Genomic DNA, 20,723 nt, shown 5'->3' on the forward strand with positions numbered 1-20,723 from the left:
ATGTATTATTATTTCTTGCTACAGAAGGAGCTAGGCGCAACTTCTACCTTTAAGTTGCCTAATACATTCCATTGTAAAAGATGCTTGTGACTTCTTTTTTTGAGAAGTTCTGATACCTCCATCGTCACAGCTGGCCTCTTATATTCTGCAGAAGAAATCCATTGGGCTGGAGAAACTCATTTTCATTGTTCCATGAAATTCATTCCGGTTTTGCTGAGATGGTTTAGTTTTAAATTGATCCTTCATCTCTTTCTTAATCTTGCATTTCTCTGTAAAATGTTAGCAGCTTTCCAGAATAATTGAACATGGATATTCTAAACTGCCAATCTTACACCACTATCAAAGCACCACTAATGTTCCTTGCTGTACTGGGAATGCCTGTATCAGGATAGAGTGGGGGGGGAGGAGAGGGAGAGAGACTGGGCGGGGCTCCTCTTGATTATTTCGCAAACCTAGCACCTGGCCCTAATGGTCTCTTTCCCCAGCGCGCACACACAAACAAATGGAAAACCACGTTTTGTTGTTTGCTAGTGAAGTTAGTTCTGTAGTTCAAATAGTAGATGTGGCTTAAGTACTGAAGGTTAAGGATCAGATTCTAAACCCTGTTAAAGAGGAATAGAGTATTTTTTACAGTGGTATATAAAAAATTTTTAACCACTTTCTTGAAAAGAAACCCTAAATACTACTTTTAAAATTAATTTAAAAGAATATTATTTAGATTGCAAAATGAAGCACTGGAGGTTTGGAAAATGGCAAATTGATTTTGTCCCCGTGCATGCCTCGTGCTACGGTTTTTAATTGCTTGCTCACATTGTTTATTTGTTTTGTTTCCAGCAAGGCCCCTGCCTCATTCAGTGCACTCAATGGATGCACAAAAGCAGGATTAAGGTTGCATGGGCAAGTGTAAATATGGCATTTCTTAAATGTTGAATGCTTGGTTTTGCAACTTAAATACTGTAGTATACTTAGATGTTTTTGTAATGGAATTTGTAGGTCAAGATACACAAAGTGTGGGAGAAAGGAATTGGTTTTATCCATAGCCTGGAACATTGAGGCACAGAGAAGGGAAGTAAGTTGGCTCACATCTCACACAGAGGGTATGTCTAAATTGCATCCCTCTGTCAGCAGAGGGATGCAGATTAGGCAGGTCAACATTGCAAATGAGGCAGAGATTTAAATATCCCATGTCTAATTTGCATTAAAATGGCCACCGCATTTTGCTGACTCAGCACTTTGTTGGCAAAATGCAATAGTCTAGAGGAGGATCTGTCAAGAAAGAAATTTGGCTTTTTCGACAAATCCTGTAAACCTCCTTGCAGGAGGCATAAGGCATCAATCGAAAATGGCTTTCTTTCTTGACAGATCCCCCTCTAGACTGCTGCTTTTTGATGACAAAGTGCTGAGTCAGCAAAACGTGGTGGCCATTTTTGAGTCCAGTTACTGCTTTCACCTCAAGTTGAGTCTTTGGCCTTGAAATTGAAATTCTAAGATAGAATTTCCTTATTTTATTTTTAAAAAATACCAATTTCATTGTAAAAGGGTGCCAAGACCCTGCACTGAGCCCCGGGGGGTGAACGCCTTGTTAGTGCTGCTAGGGAACACTTATCGGCCGTGTGCTGGATGCTCTCAGGCCGCAGCACAGCTGGGGAACGCCAGAGCAGCCGCCAAAAGGGGGAGGAGTCGACCCTGCAGCACGCCGGCGTGGGGGCAGGGGCTATGCCAGTGATGTCAAAGGGATGCCAGGCCAGCGTCCGGGGCAGCAGGAGGTTTAAAAGCCACCTGGGCGGAGAGGAGAGGGAGGACAGGGGCTGGGGAGCTGACCTGAGCGGAAGGGGGAGGCACCCGGAGAGGCCCCACAGGAGGGCCTTAGGGAGCCGGTCAGGCTCATCCCGGGAGGGAGAGCGGCAAGCGCAGGGGGACGAGGAGGAGAGAGGAAGTAGCCCAGGTCAGGGCGGTGAATCAAGCCCGTGGGCTGACGCGTTTAGGGTCACAACCCCGTCAGCCAGACTGGGACTGCAGCGTAGTCCAAGTCCTTAGGGCCCTGGGCTGAGGCCCGCGAGTGAGGGTGGGCCCAGGCCCCCCTTTCTCCTCTGGACTCTGCGAGACACCTGGATGAGCAACTAATGCTGGTGGCCAAGGAAGGGCTGGCTGGTCAGATTTAAGAGGGCCTGACGCCCCAAGACTGGGTAGCGCGGGAGGCCGAAGACGGCAGACCCATCCCCGGGGCGTGGTCACATTCATAAACAACCCCCGTTTATCAACTTCATATTTATTGAATAATACGTCAGGTTGCCCAGCATTTGGCTTTGGGATTTTTAAATTTTTGTTTTTGTTTTAAGGTTCCACAGGTAGCTAACTTTTCTTCTGCAAAGTATTACTGGCACCTGCATGACTCAGAAGGCTACAACAGAACTTGACAGTTACCCACACCAGAGCTACGAACTGACTGGTGACCACACACCTCATTTGGAACTGGAAGTACACAATCAGGTAGCAGCAGAGACCTGAAAGCATAAAAAAGCAAGGACAGTACTGTGTTAAATATTAACTACTCAAAATAAAAAGGAAAGCAGCATTTTTCTTCTGCATAGTAACATTGTAAAGCTGCATCAAGGAGGTTGTTCAATTGTGAACTTTTGAAAGAACAATCATAATGTTTTGTTCAGAATTACAAACTATCTCCCTGAGGTATTTGTAACTGATGTTCGACTGTACATCAGTTTTAGTGTATCAGATTTCCAGTAAGCGACGCTCACCACCCTTTCCTAGCATTTCCCCTTGAGCTTTTTCACTGACAAATCTGTTGCACATATGGATAATCCTGGCATGAATAAACCCATCACAGCAAGGAGCATATATTTATAGATTCTGAGGCTAGTGAGAAGCTCTGCAATATCCCAGTCAGACCTCCTGAACAGCACAGGCTAAAAAAAATCCCCTAACTCCTCTTTGAACTCGATCAGGTCTTTTAGAAAACCTCTCATCTTAATTTAAAAATTCCCAGTAATGGAAAATCCTCCACAACCCTTGGTAAATTATTCTAATGGTTAATTATACTCTCTATTAAAAATACACAACTTACATCCAGTCTGAACTTGTCTAGTTTGAACTTGAGCCATTAAATCTTGCTATACCTATCTCAGAGCTTGTCTACACTACCAAGCTGGCAATGAAACAGTGAGAGCACTGAGACTGCAATGCATCTTTTGTTGGGGGGAAAAAAATTCAGTTTTGGCGACAAAAAAATTTCACCCCCACGGGAGCCTTTTTTCTTTTCCTCTCCCTTTATTATCAGCAAAGAGCCAGTGGAATATTCCTGTTCTGCCCTGCATTAGGAACACAGTGGTAGGCAGATTACTGCTACAGGGGGAGGGAGACAGGCTGCTGTGCTGCTTAGGCATTCCCCAGCATGGAGAGCTTACAAAGCGACTCATGTTACTGCTCCCAATGGCTTTGTTATCTTTCAAGAGTTGGGTACCATCCTTTAATTTCAGGGGATTAATTCCATGGTTTCTCGGTCCATAAACCGCTTTGGCATTGAAGAAACCTCTCATATCGTTGATATCTGCAAGATGCTGGAGCTCTCGTGCCTTCTCAGTCCACCATTGTGTTGCGTTGGACTTCTGCCTTGGTCTTGGCATGCATTTCTCTCTCCATTATGCAGTTGTTGTCACTTTGGTAGGCCCTGAAGGCTTTCCTTTTTACCTCAGTCAGACATTCAATTCCCACATAATTCTCATCAAACCAGTCCTGATGTTTCCTGGACTGGAAGCCAAATGGTTCCTCCACAAGTTCCAATGGTGGCATTTTCAATTGACACCAGTGTTCTTCCACGTCTTCAGGGTGTGCTGTCGGCAGCTTCCTTTGGAGCACTATCTGGAAGTGACTTCATCTGGTGGGGGTCCTTAAAGCCGTGTATGTTGATCTTTCATTGGATCAGTTTCTTTTGAGTTCTCTGTTTGGTGACCATCCTAATTGCCATCATGGATTGCATGAGGTTATGATCAGTCAAGCCATTGCTTCTTGCTGGAGGGACCATTTTTACAAGCTCCTGAACCACTCCTCCACCGTAGTTCCAGAATCCCTTGACCAAATCCGTCAGCAACTGCTTAGGGACAATCTTGCAATACTTCCTATCCTGAATGAGGTCCAAGCTGCCATCAAAGCGATGAAGAGCAGCAAGGCAACTGGACTAAATGGAATCCCTGCCAAAGTCTTCAAAGAAAGTGGGCCAATGCTCCACAAACAACTTGATTTCCTGATTCTCAAGATTTGGAATGGGGAGCAGATATCGTGAGAAATAAGAGACACACTGATCATCAGTCTCTTCAAGAAGGGTGACAAATCGGACTGTGGAAACTATTACAGCATCTTCCTCCTGGCAATGGCAGGGAAGATCTTAGTTTGAATCCTTGTCAATTGACTCCTGCCACTCTTAAACATGGAGCTCCAGTATACAGCTGACAATATGGTCACTGTTCTTTTCCGTGTAGCTCTTCAGACAATCTTAAGTGCTTTTGTTGAAGCGTACAAGAATCTTGGCCCCACACGGAACATCAAAAAGATCAAGGTATTCCATCAACCCTCGCCAATAGGACAATTTCATGTACCATCTATTAAAGTCAATGGAGAACTGCTGGAAAATGTGGAGTGTTTCCTGTACCTTGAAAGCCATCTCTCAGCTAAAGTCGACATTGACACGGAAATCCAGCATTGCCTGAGCTGAGATTTTGCCCCCCTGAGACGAAGGGTCTTTGAGAACTGGGCATCAGTGAGAAGACAAAGCTCCTTGTGTACTGCACAATGGTTGTTCAGCACCGCTGTATGCATGTGGAACTTGGATGATGTACAAATGTCACCTGAAGGCACTTGAACAATATCATCAACACTGCCTCAGGAGAATCCTAACCAACCCTTGGACAGGTGAATGCACACTAGCATCCTGGAAGAGTCGAACATGGCTGGCATTGAAGATATCATCGTTTACCAACAACTTCACTGGACTGTGTTAGAGAAAAGAAACTGCCCCCCAGTAAAAAAGTTTGGCCAGGCCGCTCTTGACTCCTTGAGAGAAACTGGCCGCACCCTTCCTGCATACCATTGCCTTTAGAAAAGGGGAAGGTGTGAAAAGGGGAAAATAGCCTCAGACTCTCCCACCCGTCACCTTGGCGTGAGAACTGCGGGGCTTACCTGGTCGCATGAAACCTGCACAGTTTCGGCCCTACCCCTGGGACACAGACCCCCCCCACTTGGTGACCATTGGGCCATATATGGTAATATGCAAGTGCAGGGAAGTGATGTGCAGATTTGGGGATAAATACCCATCGCACAGTTCGCTCTAGGAGGTCTTCGCAACACACGTACCATCGTGCGTGTGCCTTCTCGTATACTTCAAAGCACTGCCGGCCTGATCAACCGACCAGCCACCTCCCCCAACTCTCGGGCGTAACCAAGGCCTTCGCAATCGAACCGCTATCTGTGAAATGTTCCATGTGCTGTGTAAGTTGGTATGTATGATTTGATTTTTTCCTGTTGTATAAGCTTAGTGTTGTAGTTGGTTTTTGGGTAGTACATAGAGTTTGTAGTTATCACTGTTATTTTATTACTGTAGCTGGATATTTTAAGATTAGAGACTATTCCCCTTCCCATTCCCATCCTTATATCTCTGACACGTTTTACTAGAAACCATAGAATAAATATAATAAATACTGTAAATTCATTATTAACACAGTCTATTAAAAATCTTAGAATAAATACTATAAGTTCACCACTGTCATAAATAAATAATTTTTATTTGAAAAAACTGTCCACCTGGTTCTGTCCTTCCCCCCTTGGGTATTAATCATCGGACCTGTGATTCTCGGGACAGACTGGTCAATTGGTCGGGATGCCTGATCAGTGCCTCCCAAAACAGATTCTGTTTTCTGAGCTGAAGGAAGGACAGAGGACTGTTGGGGGCCAGAGGAAGCGATTTCAGGACACGTTGAAGGCAAACATGAAAAAGGGTAGCATCGGTGTCGATACTTGGGAGAACCTTGCCCAGGACAGTCCGCAGTAGAGAGTGGTAATCCATGAGGGGGTGGTGCAATTTGAGAGGTCCTACCACAGCGCGGACGAGGAGAGGTAGAAAAGGAGAAAAGAGCAATATAAACTACCCCGGGTCTCTCCAATAGTCACCAGCACCTGCCCCTTCTGCGATAAGATCTGCGGCTCCAGAATCGGTCTGGTCAGCCATTGATGGATCCACAAATAGGAGGGTGACAGGAAGACAACCTACTCATTATTGAGTGACTACCAAGAGAAGAGAAAAGAGACTGCTCCCAGCTGCTGAAGAGTCTGTGGGAAAACTCTGAGGGAATCCCAAAATGCACAGGGATCAGCTCTGCCTTCCCACAACACTGCACTGTAGGATGCATACCCACAGTGCATTGCTCACATTGCCAATGTGGACATGATCCATTGACAGAGAGATCAAGTGCGAATGCTTTCTGGCAATGTTTGTTTTGTCAAGTTTTGGGCGTTGACATAAGTTTTGTCCAAAGCTTGTAGTGTAGACTTTCCCTCAGGCTGTATTTGTTCCCCACACAGGTACTTAAAGATTGGGATTGATTGTCATTCCTTTCCCTTCTCTGTGTTAAGCTAAATACATTTAGTTCCTGGAGACTATCACTTAAGGCATGGTTTTTAAATTCTTTAATCATTGTAATATCTTTTTTCTGAACCCTCTCCCATTTATAACCACCTTCTTGAAGGGTGGACACCAGAAATGGAATGTCCCTACTCCCTTTTTGAGCTGCCACTTACACATCCAAGGATAGCATTAGCTCTTTTGACCATAGCATCACACTGGAACATCACGTTGAGCTGATTATTCGCCAGGACCTACAAATCTTTCCCAGACTCGCAGCCTCCCAGGGATAGTCCTTGACTGGATAAGTATGGCCTGTATTCTTTGTTTGCATGTAAAAATGTACAGACAGCCCTATTAAAAATGTATTTTTTCCTTATAACCTTTTATACAAATTGAGCCAGATATTTACCACTCCGCTAATCTTTGCAGCAGACTTTCAGTGATGATTTTACCTTTTCTTCCAGCATCACTTTGCATATCAGAATCAAGAAGGAAATGAAGGGCCATGTGTATGCACCAGGAGGAAGGCAGAAGATGCACTTTTAGGGTATGTCTACACTATAGTGTTGTTTCGAAATAGTTAATTTGAAATAAAATATTTCAAAATAACACGTCTACACACAAAATGCATTTCGAAATAGCGTTCTGCTATTTTGAAATAGCACATCCACACTGATTGGATGCTGAATTGCATTTAAGGCCAGCTGAAACTGGTTCCAGCAGGGCATCAGGTCAGGAGTCAGTTTGTGTGGCTGCTGCCTGAGGTTATCTGAGGCTTGTGCTTAAAGGGTCCCCCCTGGACAGCTGGTTCTCAGCTTTCCCTGCTCGTTTGCCTACCTCACTGAGGGAAAGCAAAGCATTTTTGTCTGTCCGCTTTGGTTGCCCTGACTTGGGACACCACAGCACTCAGAACCATGGGTCAGGGGCAGTGACTGCTGGCTCTGGGCTGGCAGGCTTGGAGCTGGCACAGGCACTGTGGCCAGAGTCTACCCCTTTAAGGGCTCCGGGGAGGGAGTGGAGTGTCCTTGGTTGAGGCTGGAGGGGCCACCAGGGCTCCCTAGGAAGGCTGGAGGCCCCCTATTTCGAAATAAGTGTCTACACAGCACTTATTCAAAATAGTTATTTCAAATTTGGCGTTATTCCTCATAGAATGAGGTTTGCCAAATTTGAAATAAGCTCTCCGCTACTTCAAATTAATTTCGAAATAGTGGTTTGGCTGTGTAGATGCTAGGAAAGTTATTTCGAAATAAGGGCTGTTATTTCAAAATAACTTTGCTGTGTAGACATACCCTTAGATTCCTGAATCAGAGCTCATCCAGAGCAATGCACCTCAATCTCTCAGGTTTGAGGGGATCAAGGGGCAAGGCCAGTGAAACAAAGTCTTGTATACTATGAAGTTTGCACAATATCCTACTAGTTCTCACAGAAGGGTCTCTGGGCCTTTTCCTAATAATGAGTCTTAGTGAAACCATGCAGGCTAGGGCATTAGCCCATAAGCCTCCATCCTATGCCCTGTTTGAAAGAGGTTCCCAATACAGAGTTCCAGCTGCAGCTGCTCTTTATACTCCTGTGCACAATTCCACTGGGAAGAACGCTCTGTACCAATTTCTCCTCATTCCCAAAGTGCCCCTCTCTAGACCCGTAGTGTAACTATCTTGCACACAACGATTCCTGCAGCCTAGGAATGTGTCTTCGCACAGCTACTGATTTGGGGGCTTTTCTGCATATGTGAAAGTTCTAGAGAGGGTGAAGAGATAAGAGAAACACACCCCTCCTCAACATTGTACCTCACTGTGGGAATAGGGCACCATTTCAATCCATGATTAGGAATCTGTCTCTTCTGCCAGCAGCCACTATTTTTATAGAAACTAACTTTAATATATGGAATAGTTTAAAAATGGTGAATATGGTTGAAAGCCCCACAGCCTACTGCTGAAATAACAGGTGGTCAAGCTGGGAGTGTGAGAGTGGAAAGGGAATGTAAACCTGACACTTCCACTATTAGGCCCTCACTTCTTCACTTTCATACCCATTCTGTGTCTACTCATAGCTTGATTCTATCTGATTCATATAATGGGTGTAAGGATTTTGTGCACATTTCAGTTATGAGGATCTGGTTGCCATGCACACCTGGGAGTTGTGAATGGCTGAGACAGAGTGGAAGAATACCTAGCTAGTCAATGAGAAATGGCCTTGATGAATAATGAACCTATACCATACTCCAGTCTCCACCAGCTTTACAGCTGTCCATGGGAGAAACCTCAGTCCTGAACTGCAACAGAGCTATCTCTTGGAAGCGATTGCAACTCCCATAACTTACTCATCCCGTGATGTAAGGATGTATCCTGTTTTGTTTATATTGATTTGTTTTCCTCTTAGCTGTGTGATTTTTATAATCAAGCAAAACAGATACATTGAAGAAGGTTAAGGTCCATTGTGCTTGAATAAGGGTGCTTGAGTGGTATTTATAAAGTGCAACAGTAACTAGCTCATTAGAAAGCAAAAGACAGGCTAAACCAGTAAGATCAATCCAGAATTTTTGCTTCAGTGTCTGTCTTCTTACAAGTCTCAGGGGGGTAGCCGTGTTAGTCTGCAACTGAAAAAACGTAAACAACAAATAGTTCTGCAGCACCTTAGAGAATGTAAATGGAATCATGAGCTTTTGTGGGCACAACCCACTTCTTCCAATGAATGGAATAAGGAGTCCAGGGTACAAATAAATAGCACTGAAAGAGAAGGAAAAAATATTGTCAATTAGAGTGGGCTGTAAGTACGCAGTGCTTATCTTTTTATGGCATTAGGGTGTGGAATGTAATGGCTCATCCTGATCAGGTCTCTGTCCAAATCTTTATTACAGGTGTCAAACTTGTAAATGAAACCATCCCCTCTCTATTTGTACCCTGGACTCTTTATTCCAGTCATCTGAAGAAGTGTGTTGTGTCCACGAAAGCTCATGAAACCATCTACTTTTCTTCTGTTAATCTCTAAGGAGCTGCAGAACTATTTGTTGTTTTTTAAAGGTCTTCTTACAAGGTCTTCATCTCGCCACAACAGAACATGAACTTTCTGAACACCTTGGCTACGTCTAGACTGGCCACAAATTCCGGAAAAGGGATGCAAATCAGGTAAGTCAGCATAGGGAAATCCGCGGGGGGATTTAAATATCCCCCGCGGATTTAAATAAACATGTCCGCCGCTTTTTTCCGGCTTGGGGAAAAGCCGGAAAAAAAGCGTCTAGACTGGCGCGATCCTCCGGAATAAAGCCCTTTTCCGGAGGATCTCTTATTCCTACTTATTCCTCTTATTCCTACTTATTCCTACTTTTTTCTGGCTTGGGGAAAAGCCGGAAAAAAAGCGGCGGACATGTTTATTTAAATCCGTGGGGGATATTTAAATCCCCCGCGGATTTTCCCTATGCTGACTTACCTGATTTGCATCCCTTTTCCGGAATTTGTGGCCAGTCTAGACGTAGCCCTTGGGAATAGAGGTTGTTTGTAACTCTGAAGTGTTTGTAGTTCTGATCAAAACATTAGGGTTGTTCTTTTAAAAGTTTACAGCTGAACATTGACTTAGTACAGCTTTGAAACTTTAATATGCAGAAGAAAAACAATGCTTTCCCTTTATTTTTCAATTATTTACATTTAACGCAATACTGAACTGTATTTGCTTATGTGAGGTCTGCTACTGCCTGATCATGTACTTCTGGTTTCAGATGAGGTGTGTGTGTTTGGTCAGTTTGTAAATGAGGTGTTTATAACTCTGAGGTTCTGATCTGAATTTCTCCTAGCAGGTAATGAATGTATCCTCTCAGAACATTGAGGAAGATCCAGGAAATGATAGACTGTTGACCTCGTGGCTTAGCAACTAAACCATCTTTCGCTTGGACAAAATTTTTATGGAGCTATTTTTGATGGTTGAAAAACTTCAGTTAACTTGAATTTTGCATGCCTCCTTTGCAACCCACTTAATCAGAACACCTGACATACTACAATAGCTTCTTTTTTCTAACTGTATTTATAACTCAGACATGGAAGTATGATCGTGCATTTTATGTGATCATTTCATTTCACAGCTTCCTTCCCATCACCAACCCACAGGAACCCACCAGCCATTCTGTGGCCACAGTCTGCAGGAAGAACACTGCCTTCTCCATCCATTCACTGATTCACACAGTGCCGCCTTCAGGACAGCACTACATTTTCCTTTGATTGCACTAGTGACTCATTTGCAGAGATAAGACAGTTACCCTGCTCAGTGTTGCTGTGCAGATGTGCTGTAAAGACAAACAAGATAATTTTTTCAGGCAATCAAGGCCCCTTCAATGGTTTCATCTCTCAGTGGGAGTTTTTTAGTGTGATCCAAGGCCCTTTGAAATCAATGAGTCTTTCTGATGGCTTCAGCAGGTCCTTAATTAACGCAGTGGTCCTGGAGTTGCAAAGTGTTTCATCCTGAGAGGTGCTGAGCACCCTCTACCACCTCCTTGAAAGACAATAGGGGGCCTGTGCAGCATACAGCACAAAGCAGAACTAAACAGGACCAAAACAGAACTGCAAATCATCAGTGCTAACATCTGTCATTCTTAGGTAGCCATTCTAAAAACCTATCACCATAGTATCTCATACCTGCCATGTAAAATCAATAGCAATAACACAATCTCCAGGGGGCTTGCTGAAGTGTCTGGCACTTCTCCCTTTTCAGAGTGAGAAAAAAATGAGTCAGGCAGGCTGCTCACAGTTGTCATAGGAATTACAGGAAACAAAATCTCATGACAAATCTAGATTCTCTCTACTGTATTCTTGGTTCCTAGCAGTTAAGGAGCCAGGTTAAAACACAGGCATTACATAGGTCAGCCTTGCAGGACCCAATTGTGTTTTAACTGTACTCGGAGACTTTACTGCAGCCTAGCTGTATTCCAGACTTCCAGTAGGAGACCTGTTCTGTGCTGGTGAAGTTGTGGTTACCAAATGGTAGCTTACCAATACAGGTGAAAAACTGGTCATCTGAAGAAGTGGGCTGTGCCCACGAAAGCTCATACCACCATGCACATGTTTTGTTTAGTCTTTAAAGTGATACCAGACTATTGGTTGTTTTTTAAGTTTATCCAGTATATTTTTGTTAGTCTCTAAAAGTACGTCTATATTGCACAGCTATTTTGGGATATCGAAGGTACCCTGCATCTACTCAAGCTGCCCATTATTTTTAAATAATGGGCACGCTATTTCACCATCCCGGCAAACCTTGCTGCACGAGGGATAAGGGATGGCCCAAAATAGTGTTAGTTTGAAATTTGGCGCTGTGTAAACATGTCAAATTAAGCTATTTTGAAATAGTAATAGAGATGTAGCCGTGTTAGTCTGGTGCAGCTGAAACAAAAACCAGGACTATGTAGCACTTTAAAGACTAACAAGATGGTTTATTAGGTGATGAGTTTTCGTGGGCCAGATCATATATACCAAAGGGATACAATCAAAAAAAGTGAACACACATAAAAAGGACAAATCAAATTTCAGAACAGAGGGGGGATGAGGGGGAGGGGAGGTAAATGTCTGTGAGCTAAGATAGCGTCCCCAATTATCACCTCTAATATCATTATCTCACAGACATTTACCTCCCCCCCACGCCCCCTCTGTTCTGAAATGTGATTTGTCCTTTTTATATGTGTTCACTTTTTTTGATTGTATCCCTTTGGTATATATGGTCATGCCTATTTTCTTCCACAATTTGATCTGAGGAAGTAGGTCTAGCGCACGAAAGCTCATCACCTGATAAACCATCTTGTTAGTCTTTAAAGTGCTACATGGTTGTGTTTTCTATTTTGAAATAGACTTGAAATAAGATACGCAATTTGGCTAGTGCAAATTACATATCTTATTTCAAGTTTAGGGTGCTGTGTGGATTACTCATAAGGTGCCACAGGATTACTCATTATTTCAATATAAGTAGGACTCTTCTGAGATTTCAACGCAAGTGTTTTCACACCTAAAATTTTCACATCATTCTGATAATCCTCAAACTCTGAATGAACCCATGCCTCAGAGTGAGTGGAAGCTGGGTGCTTACTCAAGGTTGAATCTGGACTTGTGCTAGGACATATTGATCTTGGGTGGGGGAGGAGATGTTTTTGTTTTGTTTTTTGTTTTTTCAGCCTTGATGACAATTCTGAAGCTGTCAAACAGCTGCCTGGTACCCAAAGCCATCTGATTTGGCAACTTTCAGACTTCCTCTATTAGCTCTCTTGTATCAAGCTACATTTATCCTCAAAAGTCCTAAAAACAGCGCCTGCTGTCATCATTTGTATGAATCATACGGGCAAGAATGTGAGCTTTAAGATCTACCCATGGACTTATGAAAAACAGCCAATCAGAGCAGTAGCCGGTCATTGTCAGTCTCTGAAGCTGGCTTGACTAAAGGACATGGTGCCACTTTTTGGTGATGTGATATTTCAGTTTGATATTTCCTGCTAATTGCTGAGTAAGAGGAAGTTACTCACCTTGTGCAGTAACGATAGTTCTTTGAGGTGTGCGTCCCCATGGGTGCTCCACTTTTGGAGATTAGTCAGCTGTAGTTCAGCCGGATCGCACGTGTGCGGCAGGCATCACATGCCTTTCGTGCCTTTCCTGAATCTGTGCACAGTCCGGCTCCTGCCAGTTACTCCTAATTGGATCACATCTGAAAGACAAAGAGGAGACTCCGAAACGGGGAGGAGGGTGAGTCGTGGAGCACCCACGGGGGGGGACACCTCAAAGAATTATCTTTACTGTATAAGGTGAGTAACTTCCTCTTCTTCTTCGGGTAGTATCCCAGTGGGTGCTCCACTTTAGGTGACTACAGAACAGTAGCCTGGTCTACAGTGGTGGGAATCGGAGTTGTGATCTATCTGCCGTAGAAAGTACTGCAGCGGCCACTGCTGAGTCACACTGGAGCGCATCAATGGCAAAATGCTTTGCAAAAGTTATGTCCAAGGACCAGGTTGCCGCGCGGCGTATATCCTGTATGGAGACTCCTTTGAGAGAGGCTGTCAATGCGGCCATCGATCTGGTAGAATGAGCCTTCATTGTGTTTGGAAGAGGTTTGTTACACAGTGAGTAGCAGCGTGAGATGTGCCGTGACGTCAAAGGTTGGCCTTTAGCTTGTTCATCTGTGCATTATAGTAAACGTTGTGATTGTCAGAAAGGATGCATTCTCTCCAGGTAAAATGCCAGAGGTCTATGTACATCCAGGGTATGTAGCTGGACTTCGTGACTGGAGGAGTGTGGCTTGGGGTAAAATGTTGGGAGTGCTATGGGTTCATTGACATGGAACTCTGAGTTGACTTTCGGTAAGAAGTTCGGGTGGGGGCGCAGTATAACCTCATGACTGGTAAACAGGGTGTACGGTGGTGTGGCTGAAAGGGCAGCCAACTCACCTACCCAGCGTGCGGACATAATCGCTAGTAAGAAGATGATTTTCATCGTAAGCATTGCGATGTCACAGGTGGCTAGCGGCTCAAATGGTGGATATGTCAGAGTATCCAAGACCAGTTCAAGGTCCCATAGCACCGGGGGTTTTCTGCATGAAAGGCATAGATTGGAGAGACCTTTTAAGAATCATTTGGTCATGGGATGGACAAATAAGTAACCTTCTACCCATTGTCTAAAGCAGGGGTCTCCAAACTTTTCAGCCCAAGGGCCGCATTAACTATCAAACAGCAGTTCGGGGGCCGACTACACACTTGAGGTCCAAATAAAAAACAATCAAAACATGGATGTTGTTTTTAATTATTTATTTAATATTATTTTATTCAGTTATTATTTAATAACACATTGATACACTACACATGAACACCTGTATTAGTGTGAATGGTGAAATTGTTTCCTGGATGCCAAAATAGCAGACATTTCTGGCTTTAGATTTGTTGTCCCTAACATCAACAGTGACCTGAGATTATCATCGGACAAGTTTGTTCTCAAATTGTTCTTCACGTATTTCATTCTTGAAAATGTTTGTTCACACAGGTATGTTGTTCCAAAGATTGAAAGGTACCTTGATGCAAAAGTTTTGACATTAGGAAAGTCTTCCTTGGGCAAAACTGGTAAAAACCCACCAGTACTATTTTGAACTTGTCCCTAAGGAGGTCATTTGCTTGCAACTCAATGACTTCCAGCTGCAGTTCATCTGGGCAACTGGCCACATCTGCTTCAAATGGGTTTTGAAACAATCTCACTTCTTCTGCCTTTGAATCCAAAAAGGTCTCCACGGGCCGGATGAGAGGGCCTCGCGGGCCGCATCCGGCCCCCGGGCCGTAGTTTGGAGGCCCCTGGTCTAAAGGCAGAAATTGCCGCAAGATGAACTCTGATGGACGATAATGCCAAGCCCGAATGCTGGAGATGTAATAAATACTCGAGAATTAGGTGAATAGGAGTGGATAATTAATCAAGATTATTAGCAGCGCACCAGGTGTGGAAATGGTGCCATTTATGCAGTTTGTGTGGAATCATGTCTACTGTGCATTAGCACGTGCTTTACCTCCTGAGAGAAGACTTCTGTGTGTTGGAACCAGCTAGGAGCCACGCTGTAAGGTGTAGTCAGTTGATTTGAGGGTGCATCATGGTCAGCCCTCATTGTGTAGGAAGGTCAGGTCATTCTGGAAGATGGTATGGAGGGCAGAGAGACATTTGGAAGAGAAGTAGAAGCCCACGTCTGTCTGGGCCAAAAGGGACTTATGAATATAATTGTCACTCCATCCATTGATCCCTTCTCCAATACTTTCAGAAGAAGTGGAATTGGTGGAAAAGCATAGAGCAGGTGACAGCCCCAATCTAGTAGGAACACATCCCCGAGGGACTTGGGTCCAATACCCGCTCTGGAGCAGTAATGGGGACACTTCACATTGTGATGTGTTGCGAATAGATCTATAATGGAGTACCACCATCATTGAAAGAGGTAATGTGTTATGTCGTGGTTGAGTGGTTGCCACTCGTGTTGAGGAAAGAAGTGTCTGCTGAGGGCGTTGGCAATGGTATTGTCATTGCCCGGTAGGTATGATGAAATGATGATGACCTCGTGGCAAATGCACCAGTTCAATAATCGCGTCACCTCTGCACATAGGGATTTGGACCGGGCTCCACCTTGATGGTTGAGTTGATATGATAGACTGTGGTCATGTTGTTGGTAAGGATTTGAATAGTGCGACTACGAATTGTGGATAGGAACCATTTGCAGGCATTGAAAACTGCCCTCAGCTCAAGGAAATTGATATGCTGAAGAGATTCTTGTGCAGACCATTGCCCTTGAACACGAGATCCCACACAGATCCCCTAACCTAGGAGAGAAGCATCTATTGTAATCTGTACCATGGGTTGTGGACAATGGAAAGGAACGCCTGTGAGCATGTTGGCAGATGAGGCCCACCATGCCACAGAGTCCCGCACTATCAGAGGTACTGGCCCTGATTTGTGAACATCGCGGTTGCCTGGGCGATAGATGGAAGCTACCTAATGTTGAAGGCACTTGATATGTAGTCTCGCATGTTGCACCACGTAAGTCATGGCTGCCATATGTCCCTTAGCTGCAAGCATGTAAGTATGGGAACTTTGGGACTGATGGAAAGAGTGTGAATGAGGTCCTGTATTTTGTGAAATCAGTCTAGAGGAAGGTAAGCCCTGGCTGTTGTAGAATCTAACCGTGCCTCAATGAACTCAAGGGACTTTTGGAGCGTGAAGGACAGCTTTGGGAGATGGATTACGAGTCTGAGAGTCTTTAAACAGGTTTCTTGTAATGTTATTACACGCACCGCATCGTCAAATGAAGGCGCCTTGATAAGGCAGTCGTCTAGGTACAGGAATATCATAATGCCTTGCCGGTGTAGATTGGTGGCCACCACCGATAGTCTTTGAGAGAATCCTGGGCACTGATGAGATGCTGAATGGGAGGACTCTGTATTGGAAGTGTTCCATACCTATGCAGAATCTGAGGAAACATCTGTGTGCCGGGTGTACTGTCACATGAAAGTAAGCGTCCTGTAAGTCGAGGAACATAAACCAATCTCCGGTGTTGAGTGCTGAAATGACTGAAACTAATGTCACCATTTTGAATCTGTGTTTCCAAAGGTACCAATTGAGTTGCCTAAGGTCCAGAATAGGTCTCCATCTCCCGGACTTTTTCTCGGTGAGAAAGTAAAGAGAATAGAAACCCTTGCCCTGAAATTGTTGGGGCACTCACACATTGGCACCATGGAGAATCAGGTGCAGGACCTCTTGCATTAGAAGGGCTTCGTGAGAGGGGTCCCTGAAGGGGGACGGGGATGGAAGGGAGGTAGTGGGAGAGAGAAAGGAAAGGGATCGTGTAGCCGGATGTCACTAGCTCTCGGACCCAACTGTCGGTGGTGATGGCGAACCACCTCTGTTGGTATGGTCATAGTCTGTGATGAAATAGCTTCCGCGACCCTGGATGGTATTTCAGGGGAATGGTCTGCAGTCCCTCTACCAGTCCGTCAAACTGTTTGTCAGTTGTTCTGTGGGCACTCTCCTGGTCTGAGGACACCATTTTTGTTGTTGTGGCTTTGCATGCTGTTGCAGATCATATTCTCTGAATCTTGATGTGGCATAAGAAAAAGGCCTTTGTCTATAATATGGTATGTAACGTTTGTGGCGATAGGGTGGTATGTACATGCCAAGGGTCTTCAGGGTTGTCCTTGAATCATTACCCAAGTGCAGTACTTGGTCTGTCTTCTCTGTGAACAGGCTCTCTCTGTTGAAGGGCAAGTCTTCAACTGCAGTTCTTAGGGCCTGAAGCCAACTGGAGCCATGAAGATCTGCGCATCACCACCAAAGTCACTGTGGTCTGTGCCGCAGTACCCACAATGTCTAAGACTATCCGTAATGCAACCCTAGATGCAGTACAGCCCTCCTGTACTATGGACTTCAGAATCTGACACTTGTCGTCAGGTAGGTGTTCTATAAGAGTGACCAGTTTTGTGTAATTATCAAAATTATGGTTGGACAAGAAAGCCGCATAATTTGCCATCCTGAGGGTCAACGTTGAGGATGAATAAACTTTCCTTCCAAATAATTCTAGCCGCTTGCCCTCTTTGTCGGAAGCAAAGTTCTTGTATTGGGGTGTTTTGGCCCTCTGTTGGGCTGCATCCAGAACTAGTGAATTAGGTTGGGGATGCGTAAATAGAAACTCTGTCCCCTTTGAGGGGACAAAGTATTTCTTACCTGCCCTCTTGTTCGTTGGTTGAGAAGAAGCTGGATTCTGCCATATCTCATTCGCAATCTCAAGGATTGCCTTATCCAGCGGTAACACCATTCTAGACTTTTGTGATGGCTGGAGGTTTTTCAGAAGCTGGTGTTGTTTCTGTTGCACTTTGACAAGTTGTACTACTTGTGTGTCCACCACTCATTTGAACAATTCATGAAACTGTCGAATATTGCTCGTTGGTGATGAGTCGCCTGGGAAGACCGCATAGTCTGGGGAAGAGGAAGACTGATCTGTTGGTGACTCTCTGTGCAATTGTGATTGCTCTGATGTTTGGATCTCCTCCGGTTCAGGTTGATGCACTCCTGACATTACATCTCCTGAGGGTGTGGGAGATCTTGTGACTGCCTCTGGAGGTGTGAGTAGTCTAGCAGTCCTGTGCGAATGTTGACGTTCATGATAATGGGGAGATCTTGAAGTCGAATGTTCAATGGAATAATGATATCGTCTGTGGTCGTAATAGTTTCTCCTTGGGAAATAGTGAGGAGAGTACCTCCTCCGGGGAGAGCGATAACATCTGGAGTAGGATGATCTGGTGGATGATCCGAGTGAACGAGATCTACCCCATGAATGTGTTGGCAATTGAGAGTGTCTGTGATAACAGTATGGCAATGGTGAATATCGCTGAAAGTGGCTGTGATGTTGTATAGTTAGAATGGCACGACTCTCATGTGCTGAACGCACAGAGAAAGGAGAAGTCAGGGGGCGAGGCTGTGGCGAGGAACAAGCTGGTTCAGAGCTAAGAGAGGGCATTATTGCTCTTTTAGACTTGCCTCTAGCCTTCTCCAGTGCCGGGGATGGCGGTCAGCCATGTGATGACATGTCCTGTGCTGGTGCCGAAGGTAATGCCGTACAGCAACAGGTGAATCAGGTGCTGGTGGACTTGGCACTGATGTCATAAGTGGAGCCATTGGGCTCGGTGCCGAGCTGGCGGTTGGTGACAGCGAAGCAGGTGCCGGTGCCCTAGTCGGTGTCAAAAGACTCAGTGCTGGTGGGCTCAGTGCCGGCAGGCTCTGTGCAGGTCTCATGTTCGGTACCAGCTGCTGCCGGTGCCGCCTTGGATAATGCCACTGTTGGGGCTTGCTTTCTCGGCGCCGTCGCCAGTACCGAATCTGGTTCCCTTATAAGGGCTGGACTCTGAGCCAATGCAGCTCAGCTTATGCCTCTCACTATGATGACTGAGGGCTGTTCCTGATGTCCCCGGCCTATCTCCCACACTTATGCGCCTGGACGATAAGTGGTGGGGGGAAGAAGGCTTTTTCTTTGCCGAGGACGAGTCCTCATAGGATCTCATCCACTCTGGGGATCTCGGCATTTCTGGAGGTTGCAAGGCCTTGTTGAATGGCAACATTTTAATCACATTTTGCGATCTCAGCTGGCCCGTGCCATTAGCTTGGAACAGTCTGGGCATTTCTGAGGGATATGTCCCTCGCCCAGGCACTTGATGCAGCTCGCATGTCCGTCTGATGTGGGCACTGAGTCATGGCATGTAACACAGTTTTTGAAACCGGTAACAAGTCTGATGGGAACTATTTACAACAGAAGAATATATTTTAAACAAGTAACTATAACTATAACTCTGAACTACTGACTCAAACTATGTCTAAATAACCAACTTTCTAAGTAAATCTACTCTATTTTTTTCCTCGGGTTTGAGGAGACGCAGTTCGTTCCACCTGCGACCGTGGACGGTTAGGAGGAACTGGCAGAAGCCGGACTGTGCTCAGACTCAGGAACGGCGCAAAAGGCACGCAACGCCCGCCGTGCACGCGCAGTCTGGCTGAACTACGGCTGACGAATCTCCGACCTGCGGCGCCGTGGACGAGCTCGACACCTGAAGTGGAGCACCCACAGAGATACTACCCGAAGAAGAACTTATTTTCATGTAATGTCAGGAGAATTAAAGGCAGTCAGCAGCATTTCTCAGCCTTGCAGTTTTAGCACCCAATGAATCAATCTTTACTCTAGTAATACTCTGGGAGTAAGGACTGCAGGCTTGCACCCTACTTGTGTTTTAGCCCATTGTATTTAAAATGTAATTCAGTGACTTTATTTCTCATAGGGGAGAAGCCAAGAACTGAACAACCTCTTCACAGGCATTAAATGTTCAATAATTTCACACTGAGGGGAATATAATTTTGTGTCTCCTGCAGTGCATATCTGCTAGTAGCTTTTATTATAATTTGCTAAGTATATCCTAGCACATTCTGCCCTCTGCTCTAAGACTCTTATGTGGCTTCTCATCCAGTCATTTCACAGTTAAATCCTAATTTAATATACTGTAAAATGAGATGTACAAGACTATGTAACCATTGCTCACAGTGATGAGTGCTTACCAGCCAACAGTAATCCACTTGAGGGCATGAGATTGCTTGTGTCAGTAGTGGCTCACCATTGGATGAGTAAAACAGGTCACAAATAAATTATTCCTACAAGATAAATAATAAAAATTACTCATCAGCTTTATTTGTTATTCAAACTCCCAAGTTTTCCAAAGATCTGAGTATTGCTTCGAGATCTTGTATTCATGTGAGAGGAAAAAATAATAGAGAAGGAAGCTCTGCTCTCATCTATAATAACCTTCTTGTAATCATACAACCATGCTAATTAGCAAAAAATAATATGCTAAGTTATAGGGTCAAATGCATCATTGGAATAAGGCTACTGATTTCAGAAGGGTTGCATGAGGGATAGACTTGACTTGGTTAATTTATTGGCTTAAGAATGTCCTGCTAGTAGACTTTTACGCTGTTTATTTCAATTTTGAAAATAGAACACAATATTTCCTTAAAATATTACAAAAGTGAGGAAACCTGTAAAGGAGCTCTCAATATTTTGTCAGGTTAAACATAGG

At 44.6% G+C, this 20,723-nt stretch overlaps 1 long non-coding RNA gene across 1 annotated transcript in view; it reads left to right on the top strand.

The window, feature by feature from the left end:
- Nucleotides 1–20,272, top strand: part of LOC142826855 (uncharacterized) — a 30,260-nt gene extending 9,988 nt beyond the window's left edge. The window contains exon 3 of the long non-coding RNA XR_012901122.1: nucleotides 19,527–20,272. This is a non-coding gene — a long non-coding RNA (uncharacterized LOC142826855). The remainder of the gene's footprint in view (nucleotides 1–19,526) is intronic.
- Nucleotides 20,273–20,723: the final 451 nt, after the last annotated feature.

Source organism: Pelodiscus sinensis, chromosome 2 (genome assembly GCF_049634645.1).
Source record: "Pelodiscus sinensis isolate JC-2024 chromosome 2, ASM4963464v1, whole genome shotgun sequence".
NCBI lineage: Eukaryota > Metazoa > Chordata > Testudines > Trionychidae > Pelodiscus > Pelodiscus sinensis.